This window comes from Myotis brandtii, unplaced genomic scaffold, assembly GCF_000412655.1.
Source record: "Myotis brandtii unplaced genomic scaffold, ASM41265v1 scaffold934, whole genome shotgun sequence".
Lineage (NCBI taxonomy): Eukaryota > Metazoa > Chordata > Mammalia > Chiroptera > Vespertilionidae > Myotis > Myotis brandtii.
Genome location: NW_005371854.1, coordinates 1,115,534 through 1,141,461, shown reverse-complemented (window position 1 = coordinate 1,141,461; position 25,928 = coordinate 1,115,534). Strand labels below are relative to the sequence as shown.

General features: G+C 39.6%; 1 pseudogene; it reads left to right on the top strand.

Annotated features, from left to right (window-relative positions):
- The window catches only part of LOC102260700, a 22,066-nt pseudogene extending 7,521 nt beyond the window's left edge, over positions 1-14,545 (top strand).
- Positions 14,546-25,928: the final 11,383 nt, after the last annotated feature.

The window sequence follows — 25,928 nt, the reverse complement described above, 5'->3', positions numbered from 1 at the left end:
GGTTGCCCACCCCTGACCTAGATCACCTTCTTGGATTCTTATTACCCAAGTTACCAAGAACGCTGCGAGTGGCGTACCGGGAGCTTAGCCAATGAGCAGTCAGAAGAGGTGTTTCCTCTGCAGCTCATGTGCAGAGGTGGGACTGCTGGTGCGCTGCAGATGGAGCGACCCCAGGCCCCCCTGTCTGTGTCTGCGCCGGGCCTCGCCTGCGTGCGCAACTTCCTCCTGACTGGTCGTGACTGTTATGGTGTCCGGGCTAATTACTATATTACCTCTTTTTATATATATATATATAGATTTAAAAAATGATCATTTAGGTTGTGTAACATGTAGAGTAAAACTTTTATTAATGACACTAATAAAACTTGCAGCCAACATTTGACAAACATTACTATTTTCTTTTCAGTTACTGCCTTGGGACAATTTCCAGAAATAAAATTGAATCAAAGAAGATTATTGTTGTTCTCATACTTGTTATCTTGTTAACCTCTAGACTACTTTCAAGGAGAGGCATTCCTGGTCTCTACCTAGGAGATGCCAGTAGCACACTTCTCCATGTTGTGACACCAAAAATGTCTCCAGACATTGTCAAAGTTCTCCTGGGGGTCAAAAGTGGCCACTGATCTAAATAATGGGAATTTCTTAAAATGAAGTGTGCAACCTCCAGGCTTCACTCTTTTAAAAGAAAGGAGAATCTTTTCTCCTATTTTTAAATATATTTTTATTGATTTCAGAGAGGGAGAGAGAGATAGAAACATCAATGATGAGAGCGAATCATGGATCGGCTGCCTCCTGCACGACCCCTCCTGGGGATTGAGCTCACAAGCTGGGCATGTGCCCTAACCAGGAATCGAACTGTGATCTCCTGGTTCATAGGTTGATGCTCAACCCTGAGTCACACTGGCCAGCCTCCCCTTGACTATTTCTTCCTGCCTGCTGGCTGGAAAGTGGATGTGATTATGTGTGTTGGAGCAGCCATTTTATTCACAAGATAGAAGCCATAGGTAAGAATGATAGAGCAATAATGAAAAAAAAAAAAAAAGCCTGTCCCTTTATAACTATAATGCCATCACACCAACCATAAATTGCCTATCCAGATTTATCCATGAGATTGAAAAGGATCTTCTAATTTGTTTAAGCCATTATTATTTTGAATCACAGCAGCTAAATCTATATCCTAACAAATTCACATTTTTTAAATCCACCCCCAGCTTTTATTTCAATTTGTAAAATTGTTGCTTGAACAAATCCCTGTAGCTCTCCCAGAAGAATGAGCACATAGCTAGCAGTCACATTTTGCCATAACAGTGTCAGTATGTTCCTGACTTCATCAGGCAGTCAGTAGGACACTGCATGTGTAAATGCATGGAAGAATACAACAGCATGATGACCTGTGGGTGGGAATGACAAGGAATTCAATGCAATTGACATATAAAGGCCAAATAGGGAAATAGTTAAAAATGTAGGTATAAGCCAGCTTTTGAAGGCTCTATCACATGTTTTAAATAACTCTATTTTTTCCTGAAGGATGTGCGAGTGTGCGAGTCATGAAAGTACCTGATGGACTTCCATTTTAGAAAGGTAATTCTTATGGCAAGGTAAAAAATAGATTGGAGGAAATCATTACATGAGGAGGAAAAAATAAATTAACGATATGCCTATTTGGAGAAAAAATTAAAGGAACGCAATTTAGAGGATAAACTAGCTAATCTAATATAGCAAGTTTTAGAAGATTAGCTAGTCCAATACAGAAGAGAGAGAGAGAAAGAAAAACATAAATGAGGAATGGTGGTAGCAGGTTACAGATAGAGGAAATTTTTTTAAAAATTGTACATTTCTTCCTCTTCTTCCCTTGTCCACTTACATTCCCCTTCTCCTATGGGCATTCATGTTAGTATATCAAATGCATTTCTTTTCTTTTAAAAAAAATATTTTTATTGATTTCAGAGAGGAAGCGAGAGGGAGGAAGAGATAGAAACATCAATGATGAGAGAGAATCATTGATCGGCTGCCTCCTGCATGCCCCCCACTGGAGATCGAGCCCACAACCTGGCATGTGCTCTGACCAGGAATCTATCCATGACCTCCTGTTCATAGGTCGATGCTCAACCACTGAGCCACTCTGGCCAGGCAAATACATGTCTTTTCAATTCACCTTCCATATATTCATTTTTACAAGTACTTATATATTCTTGAGAAATATAACACTGTTTTGGCTTTTTAAAAATTTTATTAAAGTATAACATACAGATATGTATAAAAACTGTAAGTGTAAAGATCAATAAATTAACACATGAACATGCTCTGGTAATTACACCCAAGTCAAGAAATAGAATACTGCCAGAATCCCAGAAACTTCTATCTTAACCCCCTCCTGCCACTACCTCCTCCCCAATTTTAACCACAGAATGACTTCTAGCGCCATAGATTAGTTTTTGTCTGTTTTGAGCTTCAGATAAATCCAATAATGTGACATGTATTCTTTTGTACCTGTGCCTTTTATTTAACATTACATTAATGAAATTTGTCCACATTGTGTGTACTAGTAGCTGCAGTTCTTATTTTTATTGCTGTATAGTATTCCATTGCTTGGCCATACCACAATTTATTTATCCATTCTACTATTGATAGACTTTTGGGTAATGGCCAATTGACTATAATGAATTGTGCTTCTATGAACAGTGTTACATGTCTCTCTTTTTTTTTTTAAATTTTGCACAAATGCAGTCCCCCCACGACTACAAATTATGCAGTCGAGTTTCCCACACTTGGGGAAATTGCAGGGGTCAGCACATTTGGAGTGCAATAGAGAAGCCGTGCCCTGGGAAAACCACATTCGTGATCATTACATGTCTTTTGATATACATGTGATTTCATTTCCTCTACCAAGGACTAAAATTGGTTGTACCAAAATACATATCCATCATCAATATTTTGAGAGATCCAGTAGCTTTAAAATTTCCTAGACATGACATTGTCGCTGTTTTTTATTTTCGGTCATTCTGGTAGCTGTATAGTCATTGATTTTACTTTGTATCTTTTATGACTGTTGAAGTGAGCACCTTTTCAAATGTGTATTGGCTATCCTCTTTTGAGAAGTGCCTCATCAAGTCTCTTGCCCGTTTATTATTATTATTGTTTGCTTATTTCTTTTTCCTTATTAATAGGCATTTTTAAATATATTCTGGGTATGAGGCTTTTATCATATGTTTATTAATCAATGTTTTGATCTCACATCAATATTTCTCTCTCTCTCCCTCTCCCGTCCTCTCTCTCTCTAAAAATCAATTAAAATATTTTTTTAAATAATAAGAGTTTTGCATCTATGTTCTCGAATGAGAATTACCCACAATTTTTTTCTTGTTGTTTTCGCAGGATTTTTTATTTGAAAGCAGTACTCAATTTATAAAATAAATTGATATATTCTCCCCCCTTTTGTATTCTCTGTAAATATTTGTGTAGAATTGGTATCATTTCTTCCTTAAATATTTGAAGAAATACCCAAGCTCCCCCCCCCCCTCCAAATTCCAATTTTCTCCTGATGCCTCCTTTTGAATTGACCTAAAAGCACTTGGGAAGGGAATCTCCACTCTATAATACAAGGCAGAGCAAGGAATGGGTCTCAGAGCAAACAGCAAAAGACATGCACACCTTCCATCGCTTGAAGGAAATCGAGATAAACAACCTATTTCTTAGCCCCAAAGAGTGTGATTTACAAACTTTGATTATCCTGGCGTTCTCCCTTCATAGATGATGAATATCGTGTTGGCTACTGCTTCCACTTTGGAAACATCCATCAGCCTGGGGTGACTCTGCAGTAGACAGCCCAGGAGCACAAGCATCAGTGCTCCGTTCAGGCTAGGTCCAGTGAGGAAAGCAGGATGCAATTTAGTGATTCGATTACTAACCTCTGTGAAAATTGTTAAAGGGAAACCTCATTTAAAATAAAGTCCAGTGGGAAAGAGCGATGTTGACATGGTAGCCGTCACGGGGTCATTAGTTGGCATCTACCATAACTATTGACCGACTATGGAAGACTATCAAAATAGAGAAAATTGTAGAAAGTACCTACGGGTAGAGACAAAACTACAGGTCACGTGGTAACTATAAAAGAAATCAGACTAGAAAGTGAAGAGGAAGGGGTTCTTTATACTGAAATTCAGGAAATTTCTCTATTAATTGAATTTCGTCATCCAAATATAGTCAGTCTGCAAAATGTGCTCATGCAGGATTCTGGGTTATATCTCATCTTTAAATACCTTCCATGGATCTAAAGAAATGCTTGGATTCTATCCCTCCTAGCCAGTTCGTGGATTTTTCACTTGTTAAGGGTTATTTGTACCAAAACATACAAGGGGTTGTGTTTTGTCACTCTAGAATCGTTCTACACCGAGACTTACCAGGTAAAACTTCAAACTCTGTTGATCGAATGACAAAGGAACAATTAAACTGTCTGGTTTTTGTCCTTGCCAGAGCTTTTGGAATACCCATTACAGTATATGCTCATGAGGTAGAAACACTTTGGTATAGATCCCCAGAAGTACTGCTGGGATCAGCTTGCTATTCAACTCCAGTTGCCATTTGGAGTAAAAGCACTATATTTGCAGAATTAGCAATGAAGAAACCATTTTTCCATGGAGATTCAGAAATTGGTAAACTCTTCAGAATTTTCAGAGCGTTGGGTACCCCCAACAATGAAGTGTGGCCAAAAGTGGAATCTTTACAGGACTATAAGAATACGTTTCCCACCACATGACCTCACTCGTTTGTGGAATATAGTGAACAACATAAACCGATGGACAAAATTAGATCCAGAGACAGAGAAGTATTGAACTGACTGTCAAACATCAGAGGGGGCCCTAGCTGGTTTGGCTCAGTGGATAGAGCATCGGCCTGTGGACTGAGGGGTCCCGGGTTTGATTCTGGACAAGGGCACATGCCTGGGGTTGCCAACTCGATCCTCATCATTGATGTGTCTATCTCTCTCTCCCCTCTCCCTTCCTCTCTGAAATCAATAAAAATATATTTAAAAAAAAAACAGGGAAGGGGTGGGGGTGGGGGTAAGAGATCAACCAAAAGACTTGCATGCATGCATATAAGCATTACCAATGGACACAGTCACTAGGGGGGGGTAGTGGGGGGGTAGAAGTGTCTGGGGAGAGGTCAATGGAGGAAACAAATAATATTGTAATAGCTATGTATGGGCCGGGGCAGAGGGGGTACTTGAAATATTAGGGGGAACACTCTGTAAAGTATATGATTGTCTAACCACTATGTTGTGCACCTGAAACTAATACAGATTACTATTGAATGTGAACTATAATTGAAAAAAAAAGATGGAAAATTGTATATGTTTGTCATCATAATAATTTTTAAAAGAATACATTTCCCAAGTGGAAACCAGGCAGCCTAGCATCCCATGTCAAAAACTTGGATGAAATGGCTTGGATCTGCTCTTTAAAATGTTAGTCTACAATCCTGCATCGAGAACAGATAGTTATACTGTCAACTCTATTTTTGCCTTGTGTATTTTTGTATCCTCTGTTGTAAAACTTAAGCTCTACTTCATCTTCTAACTTCAAGAGCTGTAACTTAAAATGTAAATATTGTTCTATATGAATTTAAATATAATAATTCTGTATATGTGTGTACATCTCACTGTAACAACTATTGTTACTATAATGAAAGTATAAACCTTTAAAAAATGGAGTCGGGAGGCCAGAAGGGGGAGCCCTCACACCTACCACTCTAGTCAATTACAGACCCCACAGGAAAGTGTCAATTACAGACCCCAACAGGAAGAATCCTCAGTTGTGAACCTTCACCCATTTTATGGAGGCACTTAGAAGTTAAGTAAGTTTTCTACTCCTACATATTTGTTAAGGTGTGGAGTTTGGCTTTAAACCAAGGCAATCTGACCCAAGAGTCTTCATCTTAATTTCTCCCTGATAATGCTTCACTTGAATACATAATTGTCAAAGACGCTTGAGTGGGTAGAAGAGACTGATATATATTTTAATTATGTCAATGAAACGGAGATATAAATGATAAAAATAATATAGCTGATGGTTCAAGAGCAATTTTCTGAAATTAAGATGGAGAAACATGGGCATAATCCGAGGCAGGTGTGCATTACTACGCAGAGGATAAAGAATTAGACTGTACTTGGTCTAAAACAAGTCTCTCTGGACAGCTTGTCCCAAGTCTTTTGACAGTTCTTCAGTCCCTTGGGAATTTCACATTATTGAGTTGATCTCTTTCACTCTAACTCTTTTGAACTCTTTTGATCTTGTTAGTACTTTTCCTTTCACAATGCCCTTCTCAGCAACCCAGCCAGGTAAGCAAGGTCGGTATTCTTATTCTCATTTTACAAATGGGGTAAGTGGTTTGCCTAAGGTCACATTAGAGAGTGGCAGACTCAAAATTACTCAAGGGTATTGTTTCTAGATTCTATGCTGTTTACATTTTGTCACGTTGGCATTCTAGAATAGCATTTTGTTGTGCCACTACTCTTTTTGCTTTTTAAGTTGTCTTTACTTTTTCTCCCATAGTCTGTTGTACTGAATAATTAACATGCAATAGCAGGCTTTCCTTAGTATCCATGTCTACCTTATCAAGAGATCTTGATAACCCAATTCAAGTGTTGCTTGAAAAATTCTTTGTAGATAGAGTTCCTTACTGATGAATTCTCAGGTTTTAGATATTTCAAAAAGCTTTTATAATGAGTTCTTTGTAAGACTAAATAATTGATTCAAGGCATGTTTAAACTATTACCTACTAGTAAGATTTACCTGGCTTTCATTTTGGCAGAGTAAAATCAGAAATTACTCTAAGTTCTTTTGTTCCCTTTCAATTCTTCCCACACTTAGGAAGACAAAAATGTAAATCAAAGTTTTCTTTCAACCAAGTCACTTTGACTAGCTCAGAATATATTTGTTCAGAGTTCAAATATATTCACTATTTAAATATTGGACTTTGAATCTACGTTTTTCTTGTTTTATGAATAATAGCATGTCTCTATGTAAAAAAAAATGTTTAAAATAAGATTAAAATCACCTTTTATTACCTTCAACAATATGGATCTGTCCCCTTCCACTGATATCACTTTCACTTTTGATTTCCCAAACTTTTTCCCCCTTACATTTATATATGTAGGGGAACTCACTTTAGAGATGCAATATAGCTCCAGCAACAAAGGCACCTGGGAGATGTTGAACTCTGTGACTGTCAAACTCTGTAAGCTTTCCCCACCCCCTCCCCCCATGCTACCCAAAGACAAACACCATGCCCCCAGGAAGGAGGTTAATGAATGTAGAGAGTAGTAACTGCCTGATGTTTGTCTTTTAACTTTTCTTTTAACTCAGTGATTCATTGTTCTCTCAGGAGGTCTACCTGCCAGCTGGTTTTGCTATTAACCCCTGCTATTAATCCCCTTTAAAAAGAAACTCTGTCCTGGGCGGGGTGAGGATATTCGGCCACCACTGGAAGCAGCTGCCTTGCCCGTTATGTAAGTTGCTCCTATTAAAGCTCCTATGAATTTGAATAAGGCTATGTGTCAGTTCTTCAGAATCAATCCTGAATTTAGAGTTTTCGGGCTTTCCCCCAACATATGCATACATACACAATATACATTCCCATAGGAAACAAAGTATTTGGTAGTTTGGTTTTGTAAGATTTTGTAGATTTTTACATAAATGAAGAATGTTTTAAAACTTGCTTTTTAAATTTAACAGTATGTCTTAGGAATCTTTCCATTTTAACATTATTTGTTTTAGTGGTTATATATTATTTTGTGGTATGAGTCTAGCACACTATTTTTTTAAAATATATTTTTATTGATTTCAGAGAGGAAGACAGAGGGAGAGAGAGATAGAAACATCCATGATGAGAGAGAATCACTGATAGGCTGCCTCCCTCACGCTGGGGATCGAGCCCACAACCCGGCACATGCCCTGAACAGGAATCAAATCGCGACCTCTTAGTCCATAGGTCAACATTCAACCACTGAGCCATGCCGGCCGGGCAATTCTACCACAATTTATTTCTCCACACTCATTGGTTTGTTTCTTATTTTTGCATTTACAAAAAAATAAATAAATGCTGCAACAAATATACTTGTACATGCTTTCATATGGACCTCTACTGATATTTTGGGGGAGTAAATACAGAGAAGTAGAATTGCTAATTTGCAGAGGGTGTATATTTTAAAATTTTAACACTTTACTACCAAATTACCCTCCAAAATGATTGCATTTTAAACTTGTATTAGCAGTATATAAGATAATCTTTTTCCAACTCTTAGACACCCTTGATATTTTCAAATTCTTTCAATTTTGCAAATCTACAAAGATATGCTATCTCATTGTTATAATGTACATTTTTCTTTTTTCTAGTTAACTTCAGTGTCTTCTCATATCTTTATGGCTATATATATTTCTTTTGTGAGTCTGTTTACACTTTTTACACCTTTTATATACAGGTGGTCTTTTGCTCACCACTAATGTCTTTGGTGAAAAGAGTTTTACATATTGATAAAGTTCGTATATGACTTGATTTTTAAAATATATATTTTTTTTATTGATTTCAGAGAGGAGGGGAGAGGGAGAGAGAGATAGAAACATCAATGATGAGAGAGAATCATTGATTGGCTGCCTTGTGCAAGTCCCCCCCAATGAGGATCAAGCCCACAACCCAGGCATGTGCCCCTGACCAGAATTAAATCGGGGACCCTTCAGTCCACAGGCTGACGCTCTCTCTGCTGAGCCAAACTGGTTATGGCAGATATTTTTAAGTTGAGGTAAAATTCACATAATAAACAAATTACTTTTTAAAATAATTTTAAAGTATGTATATAATTCAGTGATCTTAATACATTCACAATGTTGTGCAACCCTCACCACTATCTAATTCTAGAACATAGAGGGGGACCAGAGTTTGCCACACCAAAATATGCCTTTGGGATATTGAATTTAAGCTGGTTATTAACAAACAAAAGCCTCAGAAAGAACCTTTGACCCTCCACCTTACCTACCTAAAGAGATTCAGATAGAAAAACCTATTTATTTAGAAAAACTTGTTTAAAGGAAGAGAGCATCACCTTAGAATCATAATATAAATTTAGTGTGGTAGTCAGGAAGAAATCTAGCAACAAACAGGCCCCCCCTTCTGTGCCCCATTGTTTCAGGGTGACCCAGCAAGAATTTCTTTATTACATGTTTGCTTTTTGTCATTTACTTATGAATTGCTTTCTTTCCCTTTGAAATCCAAAACTCCTGCCTCTCTCTTCTTTTTTCAGAATGGCATATAAACCTCAACAGCTGAGTGTATTCTTGGGGTTCACATTCTTATATAACCCCCAAATGTACATATGCAATAAATTTGGACATTTTATCCTATTAATCTTTCTCACATTAATTTGATTATTAGCCCAGTCAGAACTTAGAAAGGTGGAAGGAAAATTATGTTTTGTGCTCCACATCATCCCCTGAGAGAGAAACCCTATACCCGTTAGGCATTCACTCCACATTCCTCTCCTCCACCAAGCTCCTGGGCAAACACTAATCAGCTTTATGTCTCTACTAGAGGCCCGATGCACAGATTCGTGCACCGGTGGGGTCCCTCAGCCTGGCCTGTGGGGATCGGGTAGAAACTGGCTCTCCGACATCCCGAGGGGTCCCGGATTGCAAGAGGGTGCAGGCCAGGCCGAGGGACCCCACTGGTGCATGAATCCGTGCACCGGGCCTCTAGTATGCATATATGATCTTTGGTTAATCTCTTCCTGTCCTCCCCCTCCCTCCTTCCCTCTGAGATTCATCAGTCTGTTCCATGTTTCCATGCCTGTGGTTTCCGCTCCAGCGTTGAATGTCTGCCCTTTGGTGGTCAGTGCATGTCATAGCTACCGTTTGGATAGTCGGACGGTCGGACAGTCAGATGGTCAGCGGTCACTTAGGCTTTTATATAATATAGATGGATTTGTCTATGCTGGACATTTCATACAAATGGAATCATAATCTGTGGCTTTTTGAGTCTGGTTTCTTTCACTTAGCATAATGTTTTCAAGGGTCATTCATGTTGTAGTATGTATTAGTGCTTCATTTCTTTTTATTACCAAACAATGTTCCATTATGTGGATATACCACATTTTATTTATTAATTCGTTAGCCATGGGCATTTTGAGTTGTTTTTAATTTTTGGCTATTATGAATAAAGCTTCTATGAACATTCCCATCCATGTTTTTGTCTGATCAACTGTTTTTAATCTCTTATGTATATACGTGGGAGTAGAACTGCTGAGTCTTGTGATAAGTCCTTTTTTACATTCTGAAGAACTGCTAAATTGTTTTTCAAAACACTTGCCCCATTTTACATTCCTACCAGCAACTTAGAAGAGTTCTAATTGCTCCATATCTTAGTCAACACTTATTATTTTCCTATTTTTAAATTATAACCACCCTAGTGGATGTGAAGTGGTACCTCATTTTGGATTTGAATTGTGTTTCTTTAAATATTAATGTTATTGAACATCTTTTTATATGCTTATTAGCCATTTATATATCTTTTTTATTTTTATTTTTTGAGATATATTCCTGGACTAGAACAGAATTAAGAAATCTAACTAAAGATTTCCCTGACCCTCTCCAGAACCCAAATTCCTTTACAAAGGAATTTGATTTAACTGTTAGAATATATGATCCTGGCTATTCTGACCTATTCCAATTAATACACCTACTGGTTTCTGAGAGCAAGGCAACAGAATGGCTGAATAAGGTTCACTGGCATACTCTGGTACAAGATTTTTTAAAGCAGAGAGACACAGACAGGGAAAAATGCAGGGAATTAGCTCACGGGCTTTATCAAGCCATACCTGAGATTTTTCCTCAGAAAATGGACAGGACCAAAATCCAGCAATGTAAAAGAAAGCCAGATGAACCAGTGCTTGATTTCTTTGAACGTTTTGAAAAAACTTTCCAACTATACTCAGGTCTCTCGCCAGACAGTTTTTTGTTTTGTTTTTTTTTTGTAGTTGAAAACAATTTCTTTCCCCCCCCCCCCGCTCATGCCCTCACCCCCCCGTTGTCCGTGTCCATTGGTTAGACCTATATGCTTGCATGTACGTCCTTTGGTTGATCTTTCCCCCTTAACCCTGCCCTCCCCTACCTTCCCTCCAAGGCCCGACAGTCCAATCAATGCCTCTCCATCTCTGGATCAGTCCTTGTTCATCAGTTTATGATGTTCATTATATTCCACAAATGAGTGAGATCATGTGGTATTTATCCTTCTCTGACTGGCTTATTTCACTTAGCATAATGCTCTCTAGTTCCATCCATGGTGTGGCAAATGGTAAGAGTTCCTTTTTCTTCTTCCTCTTCTTAAAGAATACCTTTCAGCATTTCATATAATGCTGGTTTGGTGGTGATGAACTCCTTTAGCTTTTTCTTATCTGTGAAGCTCTTTATCTGACCTTCAATTCTGAATGATAGCTTTGCTGGATAAAGTAATCTTGGTTGTAGGTTCTTGCTATTCATCACTTTGAATATTTCTTGCCACTCTCTTCTGGCCTGCATGGTTTCTGTTGAGAAATCAGCTGACAGTCGTATGGGTACTCCCTTGTAGGTAACTGACTTTTTTTCTCTTGCTGCTTTTAAGATTCTCTCTTTGTCTTTTGCTCTTGGCATTTTAATTATGATGTGTCTTGGTGTGGTCCTCTTTGGATTCCTTTTGTTTGGGGTTCTCTGCGCTTCCTGGACTTGGAAGTCTATTTCTTTCACCAGGTAGGGGAAGTTTTCTGTCATTATTTCTTCAAATAGGTTTTCAATATCTTGCCCTCTCTCTTCTTCTGGTACCCCTATAATTCTGATGTTGGTACGCTTGAAGTTGTCCCAGAGGCTCCTTACACTATCTTCGTATTTTTGGATTCTTTTTTCATTTTGCTTTTCTGGTTGGGTGTTTTTTGCTTCTTCGTATTTCAAATCTTTGACTTGATTCTTGCGATCCTTTGGTCTGCTGTTGGGAGTCTGTATAATATTCTTTATTTCAGTCAGTGTATGCTTAATTTCTAGTTGGTCCTTTATCACAACATCGAGGGTCTCACTAGATTTCTTGAGGATCTCACTACATTTATCGGCGGTTTCTAGAAAATTCTTGAAAAACCTAAAAAGTGTGGTTTTGAACTCTATATCCAGTAGTTTGCTTTCCTCCATTTCTGTCATTTGTGTCCTGTTTCTTTGTCTCGGCATTTTTTATGCTTCGCTGTGTCAATAGAGTGGCTTTCTGTCTCTCCAGACAGTTTTAAGGATCATCAAAATGATCCCTTACTAAATTCAGCATTTTTGGAAGGACTGGATGAAGAGCTTGTAACTTTGATCAAACAACATAAATTAAACAGGCAGACTACCCATGCTGATGAACTGGCTATTCTGGCTGATCAACTATCTAACACTATCCAAAAGAGAAAAAAAGATAAAGCTGACCAAATTATAAACTTACAGCTCCAACAATTAATCAATCAAGTGAATTCTGCTCGGAAATCTCTTAGAAAAGGAGGGAAAGAAGTTTTTACTGTAAAAAGGCAGACCACCATAAGAAAGATTATAGAAAACTGAAATGGTATTTATAAAGAGAAAACAAACAGAAGCAAGCATAGGGCTACTCCGAGGACTGAGAGAGTACTTCCCCTTCTCCTTACTAATACTTTAGGAGAAATTGAAATTTTCATAAAAGGGGAAGTTACTAAGGCCCTTGTGGACACTGGGGCTACTTTATCTGTTCTTTACCCTACCCAACTAAGTTTCCTTCTCACTCGGAATAAAGCTTCTGTATAAATGGTAGGGATATCTAACCAACCAATGACTGTTTTTAAATCCAAACTTGCCCCCTTTCAAGTAGGAGATGTTATGGTGCAACATATATTTTTACTGGTCAAAAAGGGGACTTATAACTCCATGTACAAGCCCCTGTAATTCTGCTATTCTTCCAGTAAAGAAACCAAATGAAAAAGGATGGCTGGTTTGGCTCAGTGGATAGAGCGTCGGCCTGCGGACTCAAGGGTCCCAGGTTCGGTTCTGGTCAGGGGCATGTACCTTGGTTGCTGGCACATCCCCAGTAGGGAGTGTGCAGGAGGCAGCTGATCGATGTTTCTCTCTCATTGATGTTTCTAGCTCTCTACCCCTCTCCCTTCCTCTCTGTAAAAAAAATCAATAAAATATATTTTTTTTAAAAAGAAAGAAAAAGGATGGAGATTTGTACAGGATCTCAGAGCTATAAATAAAATAGTTATACCCAGACATCCTGTGGTTTCAAATCCACGTACATTATTATCGGCCATTCCTGTGGACTGCCAATATTTTTCAGTAATAGATTTATGTAGTTCCTTTTCAGTATTCCAGTAGAAAAGGACAGTCAATATCTCTTTGCCTACACCTGGAAAGATGGACAATTTACTTCTGTTATAATGCCCCGGGGATATACAGAAAGTCCCACCTATTTCTCCCAGATATTAAAAGCTGATTTAAATGATATTAAATTTCCTAGAGATTCCACTCTAATCCAGTATGTAGATGATTTATTTTTATGCTTTAGGACATTACTAGACCCTCAAAAGGACACAATTTACCTACTGTAGCAGCTAGCTATAAAAGGACATAAAGCCTCAAAGGATAAGCTTCAGTTTTACTTACCTCAAGTAAAATACCTTGGCCATCTCATATCTAAAGATGGGCTACTGATTAACCCTGACTTAGAGGAATCCTATCTTTCTCTCTTGCAAAAACAAGAAAGCAACTTAGAGGATTCCTGGGTTTGACTGGATATTGTAGAAATTGGGTTCCAAACTTTTCATTGATAGCCCAACCTCTCTCTGCCCTATTAAAGTCAGATAAACCTGATGCAAATTCAATGGACTCCTGAAGGGAATCAAGCTATAGAGGCTCTATCAGAAGTACTGTCTAAAACTCCTGCGCTGGGGCATCCAAACTATAAACTTCTCTTCTTCCTTTTCACATATGAAAGTAAAGGAAATGCTTTAGCAGTTCTAACTCCGAAATATGGAGATCACTATAGGTTTATAGGATAGTATAGTCAGCAACTAGTACACAGTAGCAAAAGAGCTCCTTCCTGTATGAGAGCAATCTCTGCTATAGCCATGTTATGTAAACACACAGAAGATATAGTTATGGGCTCTCTTTTAACTATTTCTGTTCCTCGTTCTGTTGAATCTTTCCTGAACTCTCATCACACTCAACACTTTTCTGTCAGTAGACTGGCTTCTTATGAAGCCCTCCTGCTCTCTGCACCTAATATTACTTTAACTTGCTGTAATCGCCTTAACCCTGCCACTCTGTTACCCTCTTTACAGGATGAAGACACCCACAGTTGTGTTTTGCTCACTGAGCACCTTCTTGCTCCTAGGAATGATTTACAGGAAACTCTTATTGATAATGCTGACTTAATTTGGTTCACAGATGGATCTTATCTGAAAGATGAACAGGGACATTACCGAACTGGATATGCAATAACTTCCATGGTGGACATAATTGAAAGTTCTTAGCTACCTGAAATAAGATCTGCCCAACAAGCTGAACTATTTGCTCTAACTTGGGCTTGTCAATTGGCCAAAGGCCAAGTAGCCAATATTTACACTGATAGTTGCTATGCATTTGCTGTAGCTCTGACTTTGGAATGTTATGGAAGCAGCAAGGCTTCTTAACTTCCTCTGGGCAGCCCATAAAAAATGGAAAACTGGTTGCAGAATTTTTAGATGTCATACAGCAACTGAAACAATTGGCAATTATCAAAATCCCAGGGCATTCTAAAGCTACCACCATGGAAGCAAAAGGAAATCATTTTGCTGATGCTGCAGCTAAGCAGCCAGTATTGAACAGTCAAGTTATCCAGACCCAAGAATGTTCTTTGCTTTCTACTAAATCAATAAAAGGTTATCTTTTACAGTTTCAGTACACAACTACGGAAGATGAAAAAAGAATATGGCAACAAACAGTGGGAACCTTTGACCCAGACAGACATGGCTTGGACCTAATCAGAAATCTATTTTACCTATAGAGGCCCAACCCCATGTACTTCAACATGTACATGAGCTAACACATTGAGGTCCTAAAAAATGATTTCATGGACTAAACAATATAACTGGAAACTTTCTCTTACAGTAGCTTATAAAGTGTACAGCAGATATCCCATCTGTCCAAATATAACCCAGGAAAACCACTCCATGGATCCCAAGGACATTTCCCACTCCCTTTAGGTCCACTTGAAGTATGACAATTGGATTTTATCCAAATGTCACTATTTCAGGGGTACAGACATATATTAGTTATGACTTGTATGTTTTCTCACTGGGTTGAGGCATTCCCTTGCAGGAGAGCAACAGCCTTAACAGTTGGTAAATTGTTATTAGAAAAAAATAATTTCTAATTGGGAATTCCCTCTGAGTTACATAGTGACCAAGAGACTTATTTCACTGGGCAAATAATAAAATCCATTGGTAACATTTGGTCTATACTATAGCATTTCCATTGTGCCTATCACCCCCAATCTTCTGGACTGGTGGAACATACAATCATCTAATCTAAATCCAACTAGCCGGATTCCGAGCAAGATGGCGGCATAGGTAAACACCGGAGACTGCTGCCGCAAACAACCACTTCAAAAATACAACTAAAAGACGGAACGGACATCACCCAGAACCACAGGAAGGCTGGCTGAGGAGAGACTCTTCAACTAGAAGGAAAAATAACAGCACACCGAGGCTCAGAGGAGGCGCAGTGTGGAAAAAACTCAGGTGCGGAGGTGCGCGCGCAAAGCGGGCTGGTGGCTGAGAGCGCGGTTGTCGTTTTCGGTCAGGGGGGAGTCTCAGACTCTGAGCTCCAGATACGGGCGAATCGCTGGGGACTCGGACCCAAACGGGAGAAGCGGGAGTGTCTGGCATCAGTTGGAAGGCAGCTTTCCCTCCGAGGTTTGCAGCGGTTCCGGGGGTTCTGAGAAGCAGAGCCTCTGGGAACAGGACTGAGGGCACCATAACGGCTCCCTCCGCCCGCCCTGTTGAGCCCGCCCCGCCCAAGCCCTGCGCAGAGCCATTTGCCGGATCGCCGCAGGCAAAGGCTAGATCATCCCCAGTAGGGAGTGTGCAGGAGGCAGCTGATCGATGTTTCTCTCTCATTGATGTTTCTAGCTCTCTACCCCTCTCCCTTCCTCTCTGTAAAAAAAATCAATAAAATATATTTTTTTTAAAAAGAAAGAAAAAGGATGGAGATTTGTACAGGATCTCAGAGCTATAAATAAAATAGTTATACCCAGACATCCTGTGGTTTCAAATCCACGTACATTATTATCGGCCATTCCTGTGGACTGCCAATATTTTTCAGTAATAGATTTATGTAGTTCCTTTTCAGTATTCCAGTAGAAAAGGACAGTCAATATCTCTTTGCCTACACCTGGAAAGATGGACAATTTACTTCTGTTATAATGCCCCGGGGATATACAGAAAGTCCCACCTATTTCTCCCAGATATTAAAAGCTGATTTAAATGATATTAAATTTCCTAGAGATTCCACTCTAATCCAGTATGTAGATGATTTATTTTTATGCTTTAGGACATTACTAGACCCTCAAAAGGACACAATTTACCTACTGTAGCAGCTAGCTATAAAAGGACATAAAGCCTCAAAGGATAAGCTTCAGTTTTACTTACCTCAAGTAAAATACCTTGGCCATCTCATATCTAAAGATGGGCTACTGATTAACCCTGACTTAGAGGAATCCTATCTTTCTCTCTTGCAAAAACAAGAAAGCAACTTAGAGGATTCCTGGGTTTGACTGGATATTGTAGAAATTGGGTTCCAAACTTTTCATTGATAGCCCAACCTCTCTCTGCCCTATTAAAGTCAGATAAACCTGATGCAAATTCAATGGACTCCTGAAGGGAATCAAGCTATAGAGGCTCTATCAGAAGTACTGTCTAAAACTCCTGCGCTGGGGCATCCAAACTATAAACTTCTCTTCTTCCTTTTCACATATGAAAGTAAAGGAAATGCTTTAGCAGTTCTAACTCCGAAATATGGAGATCACTATAGGTTTATAGGATAGTATAGTCAGCAACTAGTACACAGTAGCAAAAGAGCTCCTTCCTGTATGAGGGCAATCTCTGCTATAGCCATGTCATGTAAACACACAGAAGATATAGTTATGGGCTCTCTTTTAACTATTTCTGTTCCTCGTTCTGTTGAATCTTTCCTGAACTCTCATCACACTCAACACTTTTCTGTCAGTAGACTGGCTTCTTATGAAGCCCTCCTGCTCTCTGCACCTAATATTACTTTAACTTGCTGTAATCGCCTTAACCCTGCCACTCTGTTACCCTCTTTACAGGATGAAGACACCCACAGTTGTGTTTTGCTCACTGAGCACCTTCTTGCTCCTAGGAATGATTTACAGGAAACTCTTATTGATAATGCTGACTTAATTTGGTTCACAGATGGATCTTATCTGAAAGATGAACAGGGACATTACCGAACTGGATATGCAATAACTTCCATGGTGGACATAATTGAAAGTTCTTAGCTACCTGAAATAAGATCTGCCCAACAAGCTGAACTATTTGCTCTAACTTGGGCTTGTCAATTGGCCAAAGGCCAAGTAGCCAATATTTACACTGATAGTTGCTATGCATTTGCTGTAGCTCTGACTTTGGAATGTTATGGAAGCAGCAAGGCTTCTTAACTTCCTCTGGGCAGCCCATAAAAAATGGAAAACTGGTTGCAGAATTTTTAGATGTCATACAGCAACTGAAACAATTGGCAATTATCAAAATCCCAGGGCATTCTAAAGCTACCACCATGGAAGCAAAAGGAAATCATTTTGCTGATGCTGCAGCTAAGCAGCCAGTATTGAACAGTCAAGTTATCCAGACCCAAGAATGTTCTTTGCTTTCTACTAAATCAATAAAAGGTTATCTTTTACAGTTTCAGTACACAACTACGGAAGATGAAAAAAGAATATGGCAACAAACAGTGGGAACCTTTGACCCAGACAGACATGGCTTGGACCTAATCAGAAATCTATTTTACCTATAGAGGCCCAACCCCATGTACTTCAACATGTACATGAGCTAACACATTGAGGTCCTAAAAAATGATTTCATGGACTAAACAATATAACTGGAAACTTTCTCTTACAGTAGCTTATAAAGTGTACAGCAGATATCCCATCTGTCCAAATATAACCCAGGAAAACCACTCCATGGATCCCAAGGACATTTCCCACTCCCTTTAGGTCCACTTGAAGTATGACAATTGGATTTTATCCAAATGTCACTATTTCAGGGGTACAGACATATATTAGTTATGACTTGTATGTTTTCTCACTGGGTTGAGGCATTCCCTTGCAGGAGAGCAACAGCCTTAACAGTTGGTAAATTGTTATTAGAAAAAAATAATTTCTAATTGGGAATTCCCTCTGAGTTACATAGTGACCAAGAGACTTATTTCACTGGGCAAATAATAAAATCCATTGGTAACATTTGGTCTATACTATAGCATTTCCATTGTGCCTATCACCTCCAATCTTCTGGACTGGTGGAACATACAATCATCTAATCAAAATCCAACTAGCCAAAATTTCAGAAGCTTTTAATCTCCCTGGACAAAAACTCTCCCTATAGTACTCCTCAACCTGAGATCTGCTCCTTTTGATAAACATAAACTTTCTCTTTATGCAATAGTCACTTACCTCCCTATGTATCTGAAAGAAAGCATGTATGAACAAACTTTGCTAAAAGGAGACATTTTACATTATTGTCGAGGGTTTGTTAAACAACTTAAAGACATTCGTAAGTTAGTAACCAATTCACTTCACAGTATGCTTAAATCTGCTGTTGAACCACTCAAGTGATTTAAAAATTTTATTTATTGCATTTTTCAACTCCAGAATTTTTATTTAGTTCCTTTAAAAAAAATTATTGATTTCAGAGAAGGTGAGGGAGAGAGAGAGAGAAACATCAATGATGAGATAGACAGAATCATCAATTGGCTGCCTCCCGTACGCCCCACACTGGGGATCGAGTCTGCAACCCTGGCGTGTGCCCTGACTGGGAATCGAACCGTGACCTCCTGGTTCATAGGTTGACGCTCAACCACTGAGCCACGCCAGCTGGGCTGGTCCCTCCTTTAAAAATAAATTTCTATCTCTTTATTGATATTTTTTATTTGATGAGACTTTGTACTCCTGGTTTTCTTTACTTCTTTGTACAAAATACATTATTATTATTATTATTATTATTACCAAATTCGTGCACAAGTGCGGTCCCTAGGCCTGGCCAGCGATCGAAGTGCAAGTGTCTGGCATGGAAGGGCAGGTCCCAGCTGACCTCTGGGCCCTGGGCAGCACCTGGGCCCCTGGGGCCCCACATGCCCCCCTCCACCTGAGTCACAGCGCCCGAATCCCCAACGAAGATGCAGTAAGCGCGGCCGGACACTGCGGACAGGGGCGCAGTGTGGGCCTCTGGACCTCCCAGCAGCGCCACACAGAAGCTGGGCAGGCAGTGTGCTCTCTCCAAACCGGCCTTGTTAGACCAGCTCCTGCAGGAACCCACAGTGAGCCCAACTGGCCCCTGAGGTCCCTGAAGCTGCAGCCCTGATCACCTGGAAACCCATTGGGGCCAGCAGCTCCTCCACTGCCGCCCGCTGCTAGTGCCTCGTCACTGACGCCTGCCATGATCTGCACTGCCCACTGGGGTCAGCGCACGTCATAGCGAGCGGTGGAACTCCTAGTTGAGGGGACAATTTGCATATTAGGCTTTTATTATATAGGATGTAGCAATTCCAGTAATTATATTGTGCCCTCCCTAGGATCTGTTGTTGCTGTTTGTTGCTTTTTTATTTGTTTATTGAATTTTCTGAAAAAATTTTGTAAGCTCTTTTTGTTGTTGTTATTGTACGGGACCACTGAAGTCTCTCTTCCATTAGCTGAGTGATCAGCTAATAATTTGACAGAGATTTCCTTAAATGCCTGGAACAACAATCACAGAAAAACCTCCCAATTTGCCAAGGGTCTCCATGGCATGTTGGGACACACCTTCAACACTCAGCCAGACAGGTAACAATTGTGCCTTAGTCTTCACTTCCCATGTGAGCAGAGTCTAGAGGTAAGAGCTCAATGTTTTCTCGGATGTTTTCAAGCATGTCCCAGCCCTGGGCATGCACCCGACCTTCTATATTTTCTAGAAATTATGGGAGCTTTTCAAAGGCCTTATTCCCCCAAAGCATCTCATTTCCCAGACTTTCCTCCCAAGGTTTTTTTATTTTTATTTTTCCATTGCTTGCCCCAACTGTTATTCTTCCCTGAAGCTTCCAGAGGAATGCAGCCCTTCTGATACCTTGCTTTTAGACTTCGGACCTCCAGAATTGTAAGAGAATAAGTTTGTGTTGTTTTAAGCAACTAATTTGTTAAGCAGCAATAAGAAAATAATACATGTTTTTTATTTAAAATTTTACCAAAAGGATATCCAAATATACCCAATGACACGTAGTGAAAATATATCCTTTCCTCCCTAATTGGAAATTCAGGGATGGGGTTGTGTGGGTGGGAGAGCTGTGCAAGAGTAACATGTTTTTAAAAGAGCATTATGATTGCTGTCTCAACCATAGACTATGTGGGAAGGTGGAGATACAAACACAGGAAGATCAGGGAGAAAGCTATTAACTAATCCAGTTGAGAGCCATGGTGGCTTGAATCAGGGTAGTGGAAGTTGTGGTGATAAGAAATAGTCAGACTTCATTTATATTTTAAAGATGGAAAATATTGGATATGCAGAGGGACTAGATGTGAAGTATGAGAAAAAGAGGAATCCAGGATGATTTTTTTTTTGCCAGAGCAACTAATAGAATGGAGTTGTCAATTATTAAAATAATAATAATAAACTATACGAGGAATAGGTTTGCGGAAGAAAGACAATATTAAACATCTATATTCACCAAATGGAGTCACCAAGAAGGATCTGGAAAAGTTAATGACTTTGGACTGGGTTTAGATGTCAGGGCTAGAGATAAAAATTTGGGGAGCCATTAGCACATGGATGCCATGAGACTGGATGAGATAATCTGGGAAGGGGAGGTAGAGAGAGAAGAGGGCTGGGCATTAAGCCTTGATGGACTCCAATAAATGTTGAGGAAAAGGAGTCAACAATGGAACCTCAGAAGGAGTGGTCTATGAGGTAGAAGGAAAATCAAAGGAATATGATGTTCAGGAAGCCAAGTGAAGAACTATTTCAAGAAAAAGGAAGTGGTCAACTCTGTCAACACTGCTAAGAGGTTGACAAGATGAAACTGAGAAATAACCATTAGATTTGGAAACATGGAGTTTGAAAACTTTGCCAAAGTTGTTGGGACAAAGCCTGATTGATGTGGATTGAAGAGGGAATAGGAAAATAGGAAATAAAACAGGGGAAATTGGCAACCCTTTTGAAGAGTCTCGCTATAAAGTGGAACTGAGAAATAAAGACACATTTACAAAGGGAAGAGAGGTGAGGAAGCATTTTTTTGAAAGTTGGGACATACTAAATTGTATGGCTCTGAGCATCTTCTAGTGATATCACCCAATATCATATCCCTAATCCACTCTGAAATCTCCCTAATCCACTCTGCCCTTTGGAAATCTTGGTCTTTAGCAAAATATCCTACTCCCTCAACCTGTTCTCTGAACCTTCACCCATTTATATGGATCAGAGTCATGTACACCAAGTTGGGCTGGGAGTAGAGCAGAACAAATTCCAACCATAGATATTCCCTGCTTCTTCTCCTTAATGGGAATTCATTACTAGACATCTTCTGGTTTTACTGATGCCCTTCCCAGGAATTCTCAAATTTGGATCACTTCTGACCTTTGTTAATGATACAAATACCTTCCTTCTACTCCAGACCTACAGATCAGAATGTTTTTAAGCACACAAGTTTGAAAACTACTACTACTGCCTACTGTGTTCTTTGCTGGTTGTTCTCACTTTTTTAATTCTACTTAGGCTCTTAATATCTGCCTCTGGCATTCCAGACTATGTAAGACACATTTTATACATAATACCCTATCTCAACCTCAGATGTGACTCTATTATACACCATTTGGCCCTAAGATCTTTGACAAGAAGTAAAAGATACTTAGTCTTTAGCCTCACAAACTCACTGTTTGAGGAATCAAATAGTAGTCCCAAATCTGTTTGAGTTCCCTTGGAAGGTAGCCGGACAAAAAAGCTTTGTGGTTGGATATTCAAACAAAGGGGTGATAGTGTTAGAGAAATTATGTTAAATCTGCCACTTAAACTTTGAATATGTAAGAGATGTTATAGTGGTGTCATCCAAGACAGTCATTTCTTAAGGAAAGACAGACACGAATATTTGTAAAATGGATGAATTACAAACTTTAATATAGCACTGGAGTTCTTCAAGTATTTGACAAAAGGGTATATGAGCATAAGGTCAAAAATTGTTTTCGTAAGCAATGTGTAACTGTTATTATCTGAAGTGCTGCAAAGGAATTTTATCTCTAGCTCCTAGCCATTGGATGGCCTTAGGGAGCTGGTTACTCAAGTCTGAATTTTATTTTTATCTCAGCTGTAAAGTAGAGATAATGGTACTTCCTACAAAAGCTGTTGTGTGACTTGAATATAAAGTATTACTATAGTGCCTAGAACATGGTATATATTCAATAACCATTAGGTTCTCTCACTCCATGCTCCCATGGGAATCTAAGGCTTAAATATAGGCAACTTGCTAAAATGTGACTTGGGGACCTGGTTTTAAACTTATGTTTTGAGCAGAAGTATCAAGCTTACCAAGTTCTATACCAAGCAGTGAAGCAATCTGGGGATTTGGAAAGCACACCTCCAGATTTAGTAAAACAACAGTCCTCATAAGCCTCGTGTAGGACACTATAAGGCACAAGGCCCCTCCTCCCTACCCCAGACGTAAAATTAACAAATTTCTAAAGGGCTGGGAAGAGATTAATAACTGGGAAACTTACATGCATATATGCATAGGCCATGGACACAGACAATAGTGTGGTGAAGGCTTGGGAGGGGCTGGTGCAGGGTGGAGTGGGTTAATGGGATAAAGAGGGACATCTGTAATGCTTTCGACAATAAAGATAAATTTCAAAAAATGAGAATTTTTCTCAAAAGCAGAAGTGGAGTCATATAAGTAAGACACTATTTCAAGAAAGGTACCTTAGATCTATAATAATAATTAGAGAAAAATTAAACGATACAAAATAAACAAAACCTCCGCAAAACCGAAAATCTTCCTGAAGATAGAGGTAAAAGGAAAGGAATTGCAAGGGGAAAGAGAGAGAGAGAGAGAGAGAGAGAGAGAGAGAGAGAGATCCATTGATTGGTTGCCTTCCATATTCATCCCCACCAGGGATTGAACACAGGTATGTCCCTTGACATAGCATCGAACTGGCAACCTTTTGTGCACAGGACAACACTCAGCCAACTGAGCCACTCCAGTGGCCACCTCACTCCTACCAAATGACCAAACACCTCCAAAGCCTGCTCACTATTTGGTGAACTTCTCTCACCTACTCTGTTCTGGTCTTTGGATACTTGTTCTTCCTCCAGGACAGCCTGTGACAAATAGGGCAACTTAGTAGAAGCAGGAACCCCAATGAGGAACTTGCTTGCTTCTTGCACCACTGTTTGTGGAGAGTCAGGGTGGGGCCCTATGTCAGCTCTGTGTTGTTCTCTGTGTCCCCTCCACCAAACTCCTTGTTGTGGTTGTGACTTACGTAGTATGATGCTGAGAGAGTTATCAAAATATTTGCCATGTCCCCAGCCCTACCCATGGCCCATGCTGACTAGTAATCCTGTTTTCTATCGTGTTACTAACTCATCCCATATTCCCAGGGCCACTGATAACAGAGTGAACTGACTGAAGAACAACAAAACACAGACTGGCCTACATACTGTGCAGTGGGATCACATGAAGTGCTGTGCCTTAACTGAGGTATGGGTTTGCTCACTGAAGAATGAACCTTACAAAAAATATAGATGTATGAAAATTTTGAATTTATATATTAGAAGCACTTTCTGCCACCCAGAATGGAAAAACAGCTTGTTTTGGGGAACATACCCTCCCTGTGTTCTGGGAAGTATTATTTTTGCACGACTTTTTAGTTCAGTGGATATAGTTAACTATCAATTTTTCTTGGGAAAGTCAATGATAATACTCAAATATAGAAGATTTCTGTTGAAAATTGAGTGTCCTATTTAAAAAAGTAAATCTTTCTGTAGAACAACATCCCTGAACATGATATTAAAGACGTTTACTCTAATCTGGCATTAGAATAGCTTATATGTAAAAATCGCTATTTTGGAGAAATAAATGTGACTTGTTCAAGGAAGTAAAAGTAGAAAATTAGAACTGGAGACAAACCAATTATCCAAAACAAACTTGACTATTTGGTTGTAAGCCTATACCAGTATGTGTTATTATTAAAAACTGAATTATTCATATTTTGGAACACACACTGCTCATTATTTTCAGAAGAACCTTCTGATGGTATGGAAGGACAGCCCCAAGGGTGGGGTGTAAAGAGAATGTGTGCTTCCCCCTTTGATCATCCTGAGAAAAGGTAAATTCTGGACCATACAATGAGGACTCTTTGGGAAAGATAAAAGCAACTTCCCCTCACTGAGCCTTGGGAATTTGAGAATGGACTTTAGGGAGGAGAGATTTGCTGAAGGGTACCGTAGCAGGAATTAGGCTGGCCCTAATTGGGGTTAAGATAAGCATAGTTTCAGAACACTATGCTGAAGCTTTTCAGGCCAGGACTAGGGTGAGGCAAGCAAGATACCCTGGGTGCAGCATTTCCAGAAGTGCTCCCTTTCAGGGTTGTGTAAGTGCCTGGTTGTCATCACAAGTGAGAAACCTACCTTATGAAATGTTATGCCCTGGGCACCTGGCTTGCTTCATCCTCGTCCTGGCCCGGTGGGGCACTCTCCATTGTTGGAGAATGCGCGGTGGCAAACAGATTCTCACTCACAGGAGTTTAACTGCAGAATTCTGATAGATCCAGTAAATTAAAGATGAGAGCAGAGCTTCAGAAGTGTGATCCCCTAGGGGATCAAAACGTGCCACCCCCAAATATAAAGCTGTGGCCTATTTATTGTGAGCCGTGGGCTCTTGCGGAATAGCACATGCAGGAAGGGCTCTTTGAACTCCCTCTTTCTGCCTAAAAGCAGATCATAAAATTTCCCTTGAGAAACTAGCCCTACCTGTACCAGAACTTTCTTATCAACAGAGGGAGTGAATGCCAAAATAAACTTGTACAAACAAACCTATGAAGACAACCCTTATTTTCCATTAGTTCCCCCATATATTTTTTAGGCACTTCCTCACAATTTACCGCTCCTAGAAGCTTAAAATCTTTTCCTGTGTCTTGTCTCTTCTCCAAAAATGAACATTCGTTATGTTAAAAACAGTAGCTAAGCTCTCTGTCCTAACTGCCTCTTCCAGTCTTCAGTTTTCATGAAAATTTTAAATGAAATTTATATGCTTTTCTCCTGTTGATATGCCTCATGTCAGTTTCATTCTTAGCCTGATACCACAACCTAAGAGGGTAAAAAATGAGTTTTACCTCCCCTGCAGGGGCTATGAGAATGTTGAAGAGAATAACTGAAATTTTGAGTATACAGAAACTGTGAGCTGGAAATTAGACAAAGGTGAGGAAGTCAGTTGGTAGTAGGGAAAGGAACAGATGCAGAGTAGTAGCAGATAGGCAGAGAGTAGTTAGTCATGTTACGCTAGAGCAGCGGTTCTCAACCTGTGGGTCGCGACCCCTTTGGGGGTCGAACGACCCTTTCACAGGGGTCGCCTAATTTGTAACAATGAAATTGGGGGTCACCACAACATGAGGAACTGTATTAAAGGGTC